The sequence below is a fragment of the Rhagoletis zephyria genome, unplaced genomic scaffold (assembly GCF_001687245.7).
Source record: "Rhagoletis zephyria isolate East Lansing unplaced genomic scaffold, Rhagoletis_zephyria_1.1 Rzeph_scaffold_03489, whole genome shotgun sequence".
NCBI lineage: Eukaryota > Metazoa > Arthropoda > Insecta > Diptera > Tephritidae > Rhagoletis > Rhagoletis zephyria.
Window position 1 is genome coordinate 38985 of NW_016160572.1, and position 18870 is coordinate 57854.

The window sequence follows — 18870 nt, forward strand, 5'->3', positions numbered from 1 at the left end:
AAGTAATTCATGATGATGATGCTGTAAAATTATAGCATAGAAATGGATAGCGTTGAGTAAAGCATGTATGATTTATGAGCACATAAATTGCTTTTGGAAATGTCAGCAAGAAAAAACAGTTGCGAACAAGCGTTTGAGATGGATGTTATACATACATATCCACAGGCACAGGTATTTAAGCTTTAAGTTATGTGTGTGAGTTAACCCTGTAGAGAAAATAACACCTTCAAAAGCAGTGGCTTACATACATATTTCTGAATGAAAATAAAAACAAAAGTACTGAATTCGAATTTTTTAATTCACAAACAGTAACATGTTAAGATACTCTTCCTCTTTCTCCTTGCGCCAAGTATTTGGGTAAACTACAAAATGAACACAGAGCATCGAGTAAAAAAGGCCTATGTTGCTCTCTATTTCCGCAAGAAAATTCTAGGTATGAAGTGGGGCCTAATACTTGATCTCATGCTATGGATGTACAAGGCGGTGATACGCCCAATTATTGCCTACGGTTCGCCGGTTTGGTAAAAGGCTGTAGAGATGAACTATTTACACACAATGTTATGCAGGGTACAAAGATCAGCCTGCATTGCGATTACCGGGGCGATTAGATCATGTCCCACGGTAGCATTGAATGTCATTTGTTATCTGCCACCGATTGATCTCTTTATTAAGAAAAGTGCTTCACAAAGAACGTACGTACGGGCATGGACGTATCCTGTACTCTTTTAACGACCCAAGCATTCGAGAAGGCCTGACTGAGCCTTCGTTTCTCTTCAAGAAAAACTTCCATCAAGGAAGGACGCTTCGATGTATCCATTTTTACAGACAGTTCAAAAATGGATTGCGGCGCAGAGGCAGGAATATTTTCAACCGACCTCCAAATCGAAGAGTCTATTCGATTACCAAATTCGGCCAGTGTTTTTCAGGCATATGTCTTTTTCCATCAAAGAGGCGTGCAAAATAATCCTAGCCTATTTTCTCGTATAGTCAGGCAGCACTTGGCTCTGTAAGCATCACCTCCAGCATAGTAACTCATTGCAGGGAGAACGTTATGGCTTTAGCTGGCATGCATGTCGGTGCATTGATCTGGGTGGCGGCGTACAGCAGAAATCTTGGCAACGATATGGCTGACGAGCTGACCACGAATGGGTCGGCTCTTGATGTCTCAGAGGCAGAGGAGTTTTTTGTGCAGTGGAGTATAGGCTCTGTGATTGCCCAGCACCATGTAGGACTAGAATCAGGCTTCTAGGCAAACCCATCTTCTGTAGTTTTACAGACATACGTGATATTAACACACTGCAACTTCATTGTTTTGCTGTTTAGTGGTTTTAAAACGATACGCGTTAGTGCTAATTGGAGTGCTTAAAGTAGCCAATTCGACCAACTAGCAATACATTCTTCTATATTAGCGATGTACCCCGTTTTATAGCCCAGATTAGTATAGCACTTGTGTCTTATTCTTGCTAACTGATACTAATTAGAAACATAAAGTAAGATCAGGATGGCCATTGCAAAACAGATCGGGTTGTACTCTCGCTGTATGAGCTAGTTAGGGGGATTCTCACAAAACGGTAAAACCGTGCACCGTTCTGGGGCTCTGCATGACTTCGAGATTACCCCTATCGTTATTGCACACATGAATTTGCTTATACACAATCATGATATTTATGCTATCTATGCACCATGCTAGACAGTATGCACCGGATCGTGAATACCCCTACTGTAATTGCGTTATGCAATGCGTATGCTTATAAAAATAATTAAAAACCTAACAAACACTAGTGGTAATGAAATAGCATTTTATGTGAGATTTGTGCATAAATGTTTATATGTATGTATATGTACGTATGTCTTCTTTTCATATGTACAAGCGCATCAATAATTACATGAGTATTCGCACGCATGTGAGTGACATTACCTACATATTTACATACATATGTATGCGGGGCATATTTTGGCCTTTTTCAAATTAAATACTATAATTGTGATGTAATGTGGAACTATAATTATACTAGCAATTAGTTAACGTAATAAATGTTATGCTCACACATACTTAATTCAAGGAAACCATTAAAATTTATGTTTTTGCATGAAATGCGCAATGTGTGCATATTTTATTATAACTGCATATGTAAACGTTTGTACAATCATCCATCATATCTACGTACGCTGTACACTTGGCATGACCACTGCGAATTTCTCACAGAAAAACTTGCGAATGAGAGGAGACCTTGGCTGCTATTTTTCAGAAAATAAGGTATGTGCACATCTTTTGCGAAGTTACGCCAGTCTCTTATACCTTCTGCACTTGGTTCTTTCATTGTGTTTGTGAGCAACCTTGCTTTCGTTGTCCATCCATGCGAGCCGTGTAGAAGGATCTTTCCACCGGTCCATCATCATATATACCAGGGACGGGGCAGATTTTTGGCTCTTGAAGCCAAACTGTGAATTGTGTTGTGTAAAACCTCGTTTGGTCCCGAATGACGCGGAGAGGTCGTTCCCAAATTGGGTGGAGCTGAAGGTTGTGCTCATCGCCACTCTTCGCGCGAATCTTCGCAGTTTGTTTGCCTAGATTCGAGAGTCGTTTCGTTTCGAGGATTTATGGAGTTTCCCTGCCTGAAAAGCCACCCTCATAAAGCCCATATTCGGAAGAGCAATATTAAGTAGGCTTAACTCGCGATAGTTGGCATAAACAGCAGGATCTCCATTCTTGAGATCAAATTCTGCTTAAGAGCCGGTGCATGGCCGTTGACTCCGTGGCCCTGTCGCATTATATTGTCATCGTCGATATATATTTGTCTGATTCCACTTCATCAAAATGTGCGACTGTTGTCGCCACCCAAAAGCATAGGCAAGTGTCAGAGCAGGAAGTAGCCCTAGTCTTGAAACCATCTAAATGCTGACTTATTTTCCGATAGGAAATTACTGTTTGCCAGCATCTTGAGCACTTGGAATTCACGCCTAACTGTCACTCGTTTCTTCTTCTTGATAAGACGTCCCCTCTTACTTCCCTGGCATCATTTATTAATAGCTCGGTTCGCTTTTATTTGCAGGGTGGCTTTGTATGCTGCGTATATCTCCGTGGCTGAGAAATGCAACTCTTCGTTACATCGATTGTTTCCACGAGGATGCTACACCACATCTATCGCAGCGGAACGAAGTGATTGAGAGCTGGTGTTTCACTGGTGATGAGAAGTTTCTTGTTTTAGCAGGACTAAGAGTCGATTGCGAAATTATTTGCTTGGCCGTTGTGACTGCAGCTTTTCGACACCAAACTTTTATCGCGCTGCGCTGCGCTGCACGTTCTTCATTATACAGAGACAGACCTTGGCTACAACAAGGTAGTAATCCGAGTAGATGTTGGCTTCTCGGAAGGAACGAACGTTAGCAACGTCTATCACAACATCATAATTTTTTTTTCGGTTTTTTTGATTATGAGACATCCAAGTAGTTTTGTATTTCGATGCTGGTGTCTGGTACTACTAACTAGCATTTTCCGTGCCGAAAACGTGAAGAAAGGAGGGCCCCAATCCCAGACATGGATTAGACAAGGATTAGAGGCAATAATAAGGAATATTATTTTATTAATTTTGAATTGTCTCGTTATTGCAGAGAATCGTCGATATGTACTATCCCGGTAGTGAAATGCCAGTAAAAGTAAATACCAGTTCATAAACTAGTATGAGCTAAAGCGGCGGCCTACCTGTTCGACAATTTCGAACAACTTGTGCGATCAGCGACATCTGCCTTTGAATTGGCAAAACCAAAGCTAAAACGTTGTTAATTGCTTTCCTTGATGTCGCGTGTAGTGATATGGCGAATCGATACTTTTAAGTATGTCTGTGTTCGTATGGAAAAGTAGCTTATGTCGAAAGGCCGGCTTTAGTATAATGCGGCATTCCCTTTATTCTTTAAACGACAAGGAATTTTTTGATGAGACTTAATAAGAATATTGACTTGCTAGTATCGGAGCTATTTCTTGCACGTTTTTTTGCAAACAGTTCTTCAACGGCTCGGCGCCAGTGAGTCATTCGCAATCGTATGCTGCGAATGCCGATTTATACTAAAGCCAGCCTTTCGACATAAGCTACTTTTCCATACGAACACAGATGTATTGATCAATACTGGGTATCGATTTGAAAAGTATTCAATACTTTCGATATTCGGTACCGATATGTTGAAATTTCTAATAAGAGCGAATAACAGCCAAAAATATGGATTCAAACCACTTCAGGGGAGCCTCGCCCATGGGGGTAATATGGCCTAAATATAGTTGTGAGTAAATTTTTGTGTATACATTTTCCGTATAGGTTTTATGACAGTGATACGATAAAAACCGGATTCAAACCACTTCAGGGGAGCCTCGCCCATGGGGGTAATATGGCCTAAATATAGTTGTGAGTAAATTTTTGTGTATACATTTTCCGTATAGGTTTTATGACAGTGATACGATAAAAACCGGATTCAAACCACTTCAGGGGAGCCTCGCCCATGGGGGTAATATGGCCTAAATATAGTTGTGAGTAAATTTTTGTGTATACATTTTCCGTATAGGTTTTATGACAGTGATACGATAAAAACCAGAATGGGGGAACAGAGATAAATTTCACGTTCCCGTGTTCCAAAAATATACCCAACTACAATTTATAGAGCTTGAAGCTGACGTCGCCACAATGCAAATCATAAAAATTTTCTTCGAAGAGGGAAGTCCCATAAAAAATTCGAATAATGTTGCCACAACAACAACTGCAGTTGGTAAGACTGTTGCGATAAGTACAAGAAGGCGTTGTTTGTGACCACAAGCTTCACTCAACTCCACATTATTCATCTTTTGAGAAAAGCATCATCTTATTTGTACCTTTTGTGTTTTTAGGCGAAATAATTATTTTTCCATACTTTAAATGTACATTATGACGAAGGTTTACTGTATTGAATCGGTATCGGGTACCGAAATGGAAGTAATTGACATTTCGACGGCATGTTAAAAATAGCACTCGCTAGCGCAGAAAAAGTATGGCACGCGAACTGGTTGAGCTGACAAGCTAACTGGTACATAGCATTCTACTTCACAACTAGTAGCTCTCCCTGCTGGGATGTACATACATACTTTGTATTAGTATAAATGCACACAAATGTATGTGACTGTGTACTCGTATGTATGTTTATATTTACATAAATTCCTTACATTCATCGCTGGCTTACAATAGACAGTAAACAATACGTATTATCAATGCGATTATCGCTCCGGATACTAACGACTTCATTTTCACATTTGATTGTCATTGCCGGTGTCACAAGTGTATCAGTGACCGACCGCTCGCCTTTATTATCAATGCACATTACACTTATTTAAGCCTTTTCAGTTTTGTTTTTTGTTGTCAATAAAACATCCTAGGCTTTTGTTGTTGCTTATCAAGTTGCATTGTTTTCGAAATTTTCTACAGTTACTATGTGCCATTCATAGTTTATTATTAATGTTCATTACTATCTATGTGTGTAAATTTACACACATGCCTTCGTACGTACATACTTATGTATTTACTTTGAATGTATTGTATGTACATACTTGAAAGATGTAAAAAAAGAGAGCACTGACATTTGGTTATAATTTGCGTGAAATTGCAGCACATATGAACTGTTAAGGAGCTAGAGCTGGCACACCAGAGAACCGATGCAGTCTAGATCAGCAGTAGAAAGTTACCAGAAGTGGCCAAAATTAGTGTTTGAAGCAAAGAAATAACCTTCGACGGAGGCTCTAAAATACACAGGCATCGTTTTCGATACTAGGCTCACGCTTAAAGCGCATATTGAATTTGCAGTAGGAAAGGCTGAAAAAGTTGCAGCAAGGCGGTCAAGGCTAATTCTACAAGACAGGAGTCCTAATCAAGAATGTAGACTGCTATATGTAACTATGGTGAGAAGCTTTCTGATGCATGGAGTTTGGTCAACAACATTGCAGACGAAATCCTACGCTTTGCGTTTTAAGAGTATGCTGCGCGTTCCGAACAATGTCAGAGGAGAGGAGGCAGCATTAGTAATAGCAGATCTCTGTCCTATTGCCACAGTGGAAAGAGAAATAGTTGCAACTATGGCGAGGCGAAATTGTATGCAGCAGTAGCAAGATTGCTGGCACCATAAAACTAACGAATATTGCAAATGGTTTTACAGAAAACATGGATAGGTTGATTTCCATCTGAAGTAAATACCAACCGGATATGAATATTTTAAAGCATACTTGCACAGATTTACTAACGAATATGACCCATATTGCACTTTCTGTATAGGTGTACAGGACAAGGAATCGAACACTGAGCACTGGTTTTTTCGTTTGTTGGGACGATTGAGCATAAAGTTAGGGATGCCACTTAAGGTTGGTAATCTTGTGGTTATCATGCATGAGTCAACCGAAGATTAGGTGGTTGTCCTCTGCCAGCACTGGAAAAAGGGCGCACTTAGGCCACCATGGGCTCATTGTGATGCCATAATGCAGACTTATTACGCCAATCCTCTTAGCTTAGAAGTGAAACCCTTTTGTTGCTCTGATGTAGCGTATAAAATCATAGATACTAGCAGAATCCAATTCAGCTAAACATTAGAAAGAGTAGTGGAGGAACGGTCGTCGACGAGGCCTCGCCCATGCAGGACAGTGGCATAGGAAATGCTTCGCTAGGAAACGCTTTCGACTTCCTCCACATCATGGCAGCTACATCAGTAGTCGTTTGACTGCATACCTATTCTAATGGTGCGGGTTCCCATCAGGCAGTGACCGGTGAGAACTTTAATTAAGTACATACCGGAGCAGTGGACGATCCAAGCGTTGGAAAGTGAAAGATCTGCATTTATATGCTTTGCTATTCTGCACATGCGTTCCGCAGTCCGTCTTGTGTTTGCCCGTTCGATTTTTTTCAGCCAGAGTTTGCAAGAAGATAGCGGATACTCACCGCCAGTTCTGTAAGACTGTGTCTACATTCAATGATAATCTTCCATATAGATCTGTAACAAATTAGTCCTTTGATAGCCGCCTGGCTGTCAGAAAAGATACTACTGTATACAAATTAAGAGATGAATTCATCAGCCATCTTTCAGCTTTGTTTATTGCTGTAAATTCAGCTTGAAAAATGCTGAAGAGGTCTCTGGAAGACGGAAAATGAGGCTAAGAGAGAGTTCTTGCGAGTAATCCCCACTCGCTAGTTCAGATCTAACTTGGAGCTATCGGTGTAGATGGCTGCCGAATCAGACCTATTGTGAACAGAACTGTATGCTCCTTCCATTCATTAATTGAGAGGATTCTTGTTTTAAAATGATTTCTCAGTCCAGAAAAATGATCCGTTGTTTGTCATGGGGCAAGCACTGTACTTAGAAAATTAAGTCAAGTGGAACAACTCCGCTGATCTTCATAAAAAGGAAATTGGCCATTACCCTCAGCAAATTAATTCCTAGCGGTTGTCACACCGAAGGGGGAAACGGAGAAGGGGTTGGGTTTTAGTGCGGTTAGGCGAAAGGTAAGTCCCCCACTTATCGGCTTTCAAAGCTTTGTGACAACTCTACAGAAAAAAAAAATGTAGATACATTAGAGCGGGTCAATTTATATGGGTGATTTTTTCGACTATGCGCGACTAGCAAGGGGGACTCTACTTGTAATTCTAAGCGAATTCGCCGAAGATACCATGGGTCTAAAATCAATTCGGAGTTTGCAAAGTTGCGAAAATAGGTTTCTTAGCATTTTGCTGGAGTGTCGTATGGAAGTGCTTGAATTTTGTATAAACACATGCTATAAGGGGTCTTTTGGTATGAGGAACCCATTTATGCATTTATCTTCTTTATAAAACCTCCACCAGAGGGCGCAATAGGGAAAATTTTCATATTTTCTTGGAAACCTATTTTCCCAATTTGGCAAACTCCAAATTGATTTTAGACAAATGACGTCTTCGGAAAATTTGTTTAGAATTACACGTAGAATCCTCCTATGCTATACGCGTGTAGTAAAAAAAAATACCCGCCCTAATGTACATACATACATATGTATGTAGAATTGAAATACGGTTATCAGAAAAATCGATTTGACACCTAGGCGGACGCGTGCACATATATAGACAAATATTTTTACATGAAAGTGAGGTACCTAAGCACACAAGCAGATAAGCATTTCATGCATATATGTACATATGCGCATAAATATGTATGCTGTTGAGCACACACATACATATGTATGTACACTGGCGGCAGAAATGATAGACTCGTTGTACTTTTAAGAATTTTGGCTATATTTCTTTACATAGTTTATTTTATGTTTAATATTTTTTTATAAAAGCCTAGGTAGTTATACAACAAACATCATATAGATCCCCTTTGCAAACTTTGAATAAAAATTAGAAAAGGTTTTACCAAATATTCAAACATTTTATTCAGAATTTTGAGAAAAATTGTTGGTATGCAGTTTTGTAGCCCATTTAATTTTAGTACAGAACACCGTTGATTTTTAAGAATTCTTTTTGCTGATGGTGTCACGCATTTTTTCCCATACAAAGTGTGCTTGAAATTTTTTTTTTTTAATATGGAAGAGAATGGCTAGCTAGTATCGTCAACAAAAGAAATTGTCAAAAATCAACGGTGTTTTTTTAGCCATTTGAAACTTGACTTTATTATACTGAAATTAAATGGGCTACAAAACTGCATACCAAAATTCTAAAAATTAAGATTTAAAAGTTTACAAATTTTTGTGAAAATTTGTCGAATTTTTATTATTTTTGTATACAGTTTGAAAAGAGGATTTATATAGTTTTTGTTGTATAAGTAGCCAGGCTTTTATAAAAAAATATTAAAAATAAAATAAACCAAAGAAATATAGCCAAAACACTTCAAAGTAAGGCGAGTCTATTATTTCTGCCGCCAGTGTTTGTATGCAGATTATTTTATTTGCCTTAGCAACTCTTTGCTAAATCAGGAAGATACAGATGCAGTTTGTGGTGAAAAGGTAAATAATTGTAATGCTCAAGTATGTTTGTTTACTCGTATTATGTTCTTGCTCTTTTTCTTCCTATTAATGTACGTACTTATGTATGGGTATATGCATCTACCCATCTACATCATGTAATTTAAGCCAGAACTGTTTGTGTTAATTTTTGTCTTACCTGCTTCGCCCTGATAAGTAAGTCTCAACAAATATATGGCTTAGGAACCAAATATGAGAAAACTGCGTAATACGTACAATTGCAACGCTCTGTTCGGCGGTTGAAGGATGCTATTGGTGATGTTAGTTCAGGCGTAATATGTTTAATAAATGACAGAAAACTGCAAATTGTGGTGAATATAGGTACACAAATAAAATTCACTGCAGCACAGTCGTGGGTTTTGATTTCGTAAAATTTCGAATTTTCGTCAGCGAATGAATTTTTCGGCTAATACAAATTGTATGCTCACTTCACTCAGCTAAATTATGCGCGCGCATTTGCAACAACACTCGCGGTACAAACGTTTTCAAGCTCAGGTCAGCACACATATAAAAAATATAAAAGGATACACAAAGCAGTGTTATTGTTGTGCAGTTTTTTTATTTTTAAGGTTTCTCAAATTCACCCTACAACGCCCACACAAACACGTTTGTTTATTTGCTTAACAAGCTCAGTGGCTTACAATTACACTTCTCATTCAGCTGTAAGGCTTCTCAAAATAAGGATATTTGCCGCTCAGCGAGGATAATTTCTGTAAAGATGCTGGGTTCACTCTGAGTTTGAGATTTATACTCTTTTTGTTGTTCTTCTTGCTTTATTCACTGGCGAGTGCACAAACTCAATCAAATTAAAGCGACCAAATTTTTATTTTATGTATTACATAGATATGTATGTATTTTATGTGCTTCTTGCTAAAAAAAACTCTTGTATTTACTAGAAGAAAATTCTAATCACTACAAGCGTTTGAGCGCGTTGAAGACAAACTGATTTCAATAAGCGAATATTTCCAGCGCTGGGCAATGGTTATGGAATCTACTCTCTCCTTGGCCAGACATGGATGGCATGGCACTACTCAATGTGGTTGTTGATACCATGCCGAAATGTAGATGAGATGAGTAATCATGGCTGCAGTGAGCTTCGTGGTTGAGTGAGAGTGTTGTGAGCACAGTGAGTATGAGTTGAGAATGGAGTACAATTTCGTTTTGAGTGAAACCTTTACTGTAGCCAGCAAATGGTTATTTCAGAGCTTATGTTATTATCAAAACCATTTCTTTTACGTACTCTACCTACTAACATGAGTTCTTACAGAGCGATTTATTTCATTGATATTTGAACTCATGTAAAATTTGACTCAAAAACATTTGCTGAGATTTTTCGGCCTTACAAGTTTTTGTTTAATATTTGAACTGGTTTTCGTTTCGTGCTTTGAGTGTATTTTTATTTAATCTGTACATATGTATATATCTAATACATACATATACACATACATACAAATGTTCTTTCATCGAAAGCAAGTGTTATCTTAGGCTTCTGAAAGCCTTCCCTGCAAACCACGGATGCTTACAAATAAACAGACATATATTTTAAAATGAATTTATATTTACATCTATATTTAAGTTCACTGTATCAATCACACATAAGTTAATAAGGAACATGTGTACTTGCTGGCTGATTGTGCACATATGGACATATGTACATATGTATGTATGAACATACATAATGTAAGCACATAAAAGAGTGATTAAGTTAATAAAATATACATTTGTATGTACATATATACATACATGTAACTAGATTTAATCCTTTAGCGGTTCTTATCAGCACTTAGTGCTTAAGTACATAGATTCATATGTTTGTGTTGTATGTACATAAATAATTCATAAATAATACTAAATATGTAGTGGCAGTAAAAAAAGAAACGCCTTATTTCAACAAGTTTAATCTATATTGCATTTGTTTATTTAATATTTAAATTTTTTATAAAAGTCTACCTCATTTTACATATAATTAAATGCATTTAAATGCGCATTACAAAATTTGAACAAAAATAATAAAAATGCAGAAAAAAAGTTGCCAAAATTTCAAACTTTTTACTCAGCATTTTTAGAAAATTTTGAGGTACGCAATTTTATAGCCCATTAAACTAAAGTAGGATAAATGCAAGTTTCATGCAGTTACAAAATGTTGTTAATTTTGGGGATTTTTTAAACGATGCTGGGCATTTTCTTCCAAATTGTCGTACATACTTTGTATGGAAGAAAATGCGTTACACCGCCAGTATAAAAAATCAGCGTTACTTTTAGTCACTTGAAACTTGTACTATATCCTCCTGTAATTTAATGGGCTATATTTATAAAATTGCGTACCTAGAATTTTTCTAAAAATTCTGAGTAAAATGATTGAAACAGGTTGAAACAAATTATATCAATATAAGTATACTCACTACACTATGGGCCAAATATAGTAAAACTGCGTTTTAGTTTCGTTTAGCGTTTATAATTTCAAAGTTATGTATGATAAATTCTAGAAATTATTTAAAAAGTTCAGTGCAATGTAGAATAAAAATGGGCACCAAATGAAAGAGAAAATTCTTTAGGATTCAAAAAATTTGAAACTTTTTTGGTTCACAAAGACGAATAGGTATTGAAAAAGCCTTTTTAAACAATTTTATTTTTTAAGCTAATAAAGTTAGAAGGACTATATTCGAGGACGTCGTCGAGTTTATATTAGTCCTTAACATATAATTTTTTCAAAATAAATATAGAAATACTTCAAGGATATTCAAAGATAAAATTTTTAATAACATTTTCAATACCTTATGCACCAAAACATTTAATCTATCTGTTCTTTCTCTACAGAGTTTTCTCTTTAATTTATAATTAGCCAGACATTTATAAAAAATATTAAATATAGAAAGAAATATGGCAAAAACTGGTCAACATAAGGCGGGCGTTTCTTTTATTACCACCATTGCAAATTCCAAATTCCGAACATCTCGGGATTATTTGCCAATAATTTTTCTGCACTTAAAATCACGGGATTAATATCCCAAGTATATGTGTATATATATATATATATATATATATATATATATACCTATACTATAATAAAACTGTAGAAAAGTCGTATCTGCACATTGAGAATTTCTTTATTAGAATAACCTAAGGTGATGGAGAGCACACATTTTGACCATTTTTAGAATCTTTGTCTGTTTAAACTCACTAATCTCCGGAGCTACTGAATGGATTTTCAAGCGGCTTTAACTGGTGACATAGCGCATAAAAAATGGGCTCTGCCAAAGGGGTGTGGCACCTCCCCGTAGGCGTTGGAACCATTACGAATAGACAGCTAAAAGTAAGGCCCTGTTGTAAAGTAAAGAGGGGCGGGAGTTTGCCCGAGGTCGTAGCATCTCCCATAGATGGCATATTATGTACAAAGCACCATAACTTTGGAACCATAAGTCACGTGACACAAAGCCTCAAGTTAAAAATTGGAGCGGCTTTTATTCTTTTTCCGGTAGTTTGGTTCACCTTATCCTAATATGGAATAGTATTGGTGGTAAAAGAAATCATGGCCAATATAATTGCCACATACCTTCCATTCGAATTTAAAAATCGCCAGTATTCTTCGAGGCTTTGCTTTGACGCCAGTTATATATCGGATGGTCACGAGTGGAATGTCCGAATTAGAGATGGGCGCGGGACTAAATATTCAATACCGATCCCAAGAAACAAGTTTCAAACGAAATTAACGTGTGGGTTTATCTCCAGAATCCGGATTAGTATCTAGTAAAAGCATGTGTGGCTAATTAAAAAAAAAAAAAAACAGTTTAGTGGGTATGCATATGCTTATATTCTGGGATACCCTAGTATGCATTTATACATACATAAGTACATAGATATAATATACATACATAGTGCAAACACATGCCCGTATTTTCCATGTTTAATCTCTTTCCCTCGATTTTTGCCATCCATCCACCAGCGCATTTGTTTGTTTTCATAAATTTCTTTGATGATTGATTACCGGCTACAAATTGAACGGGTGGTTGCCTGGGATTATTACTTGCGGCCCGCTGAAGGTTTGAATGCCAGTCCGTGCAATTGTCTCGTCTGCTAGATGGATAGCTATGCAGCTGAGAAGATGGATGGCTAGCGTTATATATACGTATGTATGTATGTATGTATGTAGTTAGTGGAAGAATGGCTTCTCCATTTTCATGCTCTAGTAGCACCCGCTTGTTGTTGCTTTGGCGACTTCTTGCTTGAGAGATAAGCGGCCAACTGGCGGAATTACTGATAGCAGCCAAAGTTTTTTTTTGTTTTTTGTTTTATTGCAATGCGCTCTAATGAATTTGTTCTTTGTTGATGTTTCTCTTTACACAGCTTATTTACAATTTTCACGTTTTGTTTTCTGTTTACATTCGATGTTGTTTGCATTCGCTGGCCGCCTGCATTTTGCGCTCACTTTGACACTTCCCGGCTTAACTCTCCTTCGTCCGCTAAATATTAAGGCTCTGTTATGCATACTTGGCATTGCTTGAGAGTTGTCACATAAGGAATCTGTTAAATGAGCTTCGCGTGTAAGCGGTTACCCAACGCACAGCATTACATACGTAAAAGTCTGTTGGTTTTTGATTTCTACGTAAAAATGGTATAGCAGTGCATGCAATGCCAAGTATGCATAACAGAGCCTTTATTCAACTATGGCATTTATTTTTAGTCCAACGCTCAACTGATAAGCATTTATTTTTCTATTTATTAATAACAAATAAGTATGTATTATTATCTTTTTTGTTGCTGCTGTTGATCTGTGTAAAATTTGTTGGGTTTACTGATTGGCATGACACAAAAGTCTATCCATGGTACAATAATTTATGACTGGTCAAATAGTAGACGGCAAATATAAATAGTAGGTAGGTAAATGCGTAACAAAATCGTATGCGCTAAATCAAATAGTGAAAAATCTGTAATAATATGCATATGCATATGCGTATGTATGTATGTAAATACGTGAGCTACATATTAAATTACTTAAACATTTTCGTGGTTTTTTTCACTATTTTTGCTGATAACTTGTTAAAGCTGGTTATGTTGCAGCGCTGTGTTGAAATTGGAGCGCAAAAGTATGGTACAGTGGCGGCGCTCTATGTAGGAAATAATGATAATCGGGAAGAGTTTTTCGAAAAGTGTCAACTTTGACGAAGTATGTATATACGCAGATACATATGCAGTGTTGCTATTTGAGCCGTTTTCCGGCTAGATTTAGCCGGTTGCGACAGCAAACAGCCGGAGAAAATTTCGTTTTAACCGACAGGCGATTTGTTAGCCGTTTTGCAAAAAAAAATTAGTCGTTTTGAGCCGATTTTGCTATTTTCTATTCGCCTTATTTTATTAAAATTTAAATATACAAGTTTTTATTTTTACATATTTAGTGATCCCGAATCTATTAGAAATGGCTCGGAGAAAATTTTCATGTCGGGCTGTGTTATATAAAATTGAAAAACAATTAGATAGCAGGGACCGTAACAGTTCAACTTAAAAAAAAAATCGCTGTTTAATAATTAATTTTTGATGTTTATTTAATTACTCCTTAAATAACCGTTATTTTTGATTTTTATCTAAATAATCTGCAAATAACAGTTATTTTTGATTTTTAAATTATATGTCTTAGATAATAGTTATCGGAGACTTTTATTTATAAAAGGTATAAATAAAAATCAGTCACTGACCTTTATTTTTTAAATCATACTTTTAAAAGTCATTTGTAAAAGTCGTAGCAAACTTTTGTTTCCCAACACCTTGTAAGCTGCGAAAAATGTTAATGACTTTTACACGAATGATTTAAAAAATAAAAATCAGTGACTCATTTATATTGATGACTTTTAAAAGTAAAAGTCGCTGGCTGATATCTATTGATGACTTTTATAAATAAAAGTCTTCTATAACTGTTATCTAAGCCCTATAATATAAAAATCAAAAATAATTGTTATTTTGGATTTATAATGTAGAAATCAAAAATAAGTGTTTTTTTTTTAACTTTGCATAAAAATTGCAAATAAAAATTTAATTTCAAATTTGAGTCTTAGTAAAACAAGAAATCAATTGGTATATATCACTTAGTTATAGAACATTTCCTTCATAGTGAATTTTTCCAAGACAGTTTTCATCAATAACTGTTATGTTCGGTCCCTGTCAGCCAATTTAAATGTTTTTTTTTTTTTTGTTTTAAGCGAGTGACCCAAATACATATAAACTGGGACGCGCCATTTTAGCTGATTAAAAGGATACAAATTTTGCTGAAATTTTGCAGAATTTTTATAAATTTTACACAAATTGTGAAATCTGTTTGTAGTATATGTTGTTTGTTAAGTAATGAGCTACATATTCATAAAAAATTATAAACATTAAATAAACTAAAGAAAAATAGGCAAAACTTGCTTTAACTTTGTATCTCAATTAATATTTGGGAGGATTTGGATTTTCTTCATTAAGTTTTTGTTATGAATGTCTTAAATTTAAGTGTGAAGTTCTATTTGCTACGCTTAGAAAATAAAAGAGCACGAATTTCGATGTGAAGCAAAACTCTCTGGGAAGACAATACATGGTGCAACCATACTTTTAAAATTTTATAAAATGAAACTGCAGTAGTTTTCATCTTATGTGGATAATTCTTGTGACAAATACATAGTTTCATGCTTATATTTTTTGTATATATATTTTATAGCAGCACCACATCTTTATCGAAAAGTTACGAGACTCCAAAAATTGGTACTGTTACAAGTTGCAGGGCATCATTTTAACTCGACCTCCTTAAAAAAATAGTTTGCGTCAGGGCGTCGAATAACATAGGAATATAGAGGTTTGGCTCAATATGCAGAAACTTTTTTTTTGTAATATGCCACGCCAACAAGATCAAACGGATTTGCACTTTTGCCGAAGATTTTGGCGTCCTTTAATTAATCGTATCGCTTCTTCGCTTTGAAATCTAACGACTTACGATAAAGAGATCGATTGCAATACTGCCATATCGAGTTTTTGATGTTCTCCTGATAACTTAAATCCATGGTGACTTAAATCAGTGACGCTTAAACCATGGTTATTGACCCAATGAAATACCTAAAATATCCTCCAATTTCTTATTTATAAAACCAAGGGATTTTTAAAACTTCTCCTATTTTCCTCTTAGCTGAATCTTTAAACGATTTAAAAGTTCCCGATATTCTGCTGAAATTGAACTGTATTATAGTACTGTGTATTCGCGTTATATATGTTTTTTTCATTTCTAAATAGTTCAAGTAACTTCTCTGCACATCGCATAAATTCCTGAAAGCTTCGACGTTGAATTGAATTTGAGCTATTTCTGGAATTTTCATCCACACAAATATGAAAACATTAGATGACATACATACATACATAAGAGTTTTTTAATATTTGTTGCTGTGTTAATATGAAACGAGAAAGACAGCAAGCGACTACGAAACTTTTTTTTTTGTCTATGACTATGAAACTAGTTTAGCGATAAAATGCCGATAAATGATGAGTAGCTGTAAGGACAGTGTACAAAAATTCTATATGTCTGAAATACACATACATAGTTCTCAAATTTTCGCTAAAGGTACCGCTGTAAGTAAGGAAATTCCAAATCTATTTTAGGGTTTTTCATATCCCATGTCATCAGCGTGAAAGCAAAGTGTAAAGTGTTTCCGTAACGCTTTGCTTGAATTGGTGGCCCTACCCTTTGCCAATGACTCATTTACTAAAATATAAGGCTGCATATCGTCGTTTAAAGTACAAAACCGCGTATCGTCATTCTGCAAAACCGCGTAACTGACATTGGCTGCCAAAAATTGGATTTGCTCACACAAGCTCTTGACTCAATCCTTATCCATTCGTCCTGAAATATACTACCCAGAAATGCGATTGCTTTATAAAAAAGAAAACCATTTAGAAATATGAGTGTTTTGACGCTCTAGAAAATAATTTCTACAACTTCACATACGCGGTTTTGCATTTTGCTGATACGCGGTTTTGCACTTTAAACGACGATATGTATGTCATCTGTTTCTTTTTAGCTGACCCCTTGCTTTTTGAAGTAGGTTGAATATTAGGGATTTTGTTGGGTTTACTACCGGGCCCTATCGCGAAATTATTATCACCAAGCATGCGATAGATAAATCTATCATCCGACCCTGGATGTTATTGAGAGTCCTTCGATATCAAGGAAGGCATGAACCATGAGTAATACTGCTCATACTCTCTACAACAAGTGTAGAGCTGCTGATCTGGACCAAGAGCCTTAAACTAACTGATAGCGTCGAAGTGATATAAAGGCTGTGGAAATAAAGACGCTAGTTTTCTTTATGTTTCGAGTGCTATAATAAAGAAATGGTCTCTGCAGATGTATTGCAGAGATGAGTGCAAATAGCGTAAAGCATTGGCCGATAGGAAAATCGCTCGAAAATGTTGTAGGCGACTGTAATTTAAGCGTGCTCTGCCCAATCCACAAGAAAGGCGACTTCGCTATTCGCGCCAACTACCGCGGAATCAGCCTTCTAAGCATAGGTTACAAGGTCTTATCGAGCGTATTGTGTGAAAGACTGAAGCCCACCGTCAATGAACTGATTGGGCCTTATCAGTGTGGATTTAGGCCTGGAAAACCCACCATAGACCAGGTATTCACAATACGCCAAATCTTGGAAAAGACCCGCGAGAAAAGGATCGACACTCACCACCTATTTGTCGACTTTAAAGCCGCTTTTGACAGCACTAAAAGGAGTTGCCTATACGCCGCTATGTCTGAATTTGGCATCCCCTCAAAACTCATACGGCTGTGTAAAATGACGTTGAGCAATACCACCAGCTCCGTCAGAATTGGAAAAGACCTTTCCGAGCCGTTCGCCACAAAACGGGGTTTCAGACAAGGCGACTCCCTGTCATGTGACTTCTTTAATCTGATGTTGGATAAGATAATAAGAGCTGCCGAACTGAACCGCTCAGGAACAATTTACTACAAGAGCGTGCAATTGCTGGCTTATGCCGTGACATCGACATCATCGGTAACAAAAACCATGAAGTCTGTTCTGCCTTTTCCAAGTTGGATAAGGAAGCAAAGCGAATGCATCTGGTGGTAAATGAGGACAAGACGAAGTATCTCCTGTCATCAAACAAACAGTCAGCATATTCGCGCCTTGGCACCCACGCCACTGTTGAAAGTTATAATTTCGAGAAATTAGAGAATTTCGCTTAATTGGGAATCAGCATTAACACCGATTATAATGTCAGCATGGAAATCCAACGCAGAATCACTCTTGCCAACAGGTGCTACTTTGGACTGAGTAGGAAATTCAGGAGTAAACTCCTCTCTCGCCGTACGAAACCCACGCTCTATAAGTCACTCATCATGCTCGTGCTGGTATATGGCGCAGAAGCATAAATAATTACAGCATCCGATAAGGCCGATGAGCTGTACGAGCTTTGCAACGACATGGGCATGGTGCAGCGAATTAAAATACGGCAGCTCCGCTGGCTTGACCATGTCGTTCGAATGGACACCGACGCTGCAACTCCGAAAGTATTCAACTTGGAACCCGATGGTGGTAGCAGAGGAAGAGGGAGGCCCTCACTGCGATAGAAAGACCAGGTGGGGAGGACTTGGCTTCACCTGGCATTTCCAATTGGCGTCAGTTGGCACAGGAAAGACACGACGGGTGTACTTGGTGGAACCCGGCCACAATCGCTTAGGCGGTTACAGTGCCATATAAGAAGAACAAGAAAATATGTAGTTTAACAGTGAGCTTTTTAAATACGCAGTCGACGATCTGCATACATTGGCGTTATAGAATCAAAACGATTCCTTCCTCATGATATGCATTTGTAAGAGCCAGGACTATTTTGAGATCTTTTCCTACCTCCGGTGA

The 18870-nt window shown here is 37.0% G+C and overlaps 1 long non-coding RNA gene across 1 annotated transcript; it reads right to left on the reverse strand.

The window, feature by feature from the left end:
- Window positions 1–11960: 11960 nt before the first annotated feature.
- LOC108369085 (uncharacterized) lies at window positions 11961–13070 on the reverse strand. Its single transcript, XR_001848457.1, has 3 exons — window positions 12865–13070; window positions 12546–12755; window positions 11961–12487 (listed from the first exon to the last, which is right to left on the reverse strand). It is a non-coding gene; the product is annotated as an uncharacterized LOC108369085 (long non-coding RNA).
- Between the last annotated feature and the right edge of the window lie 5800 nt (window positions 13071–18870).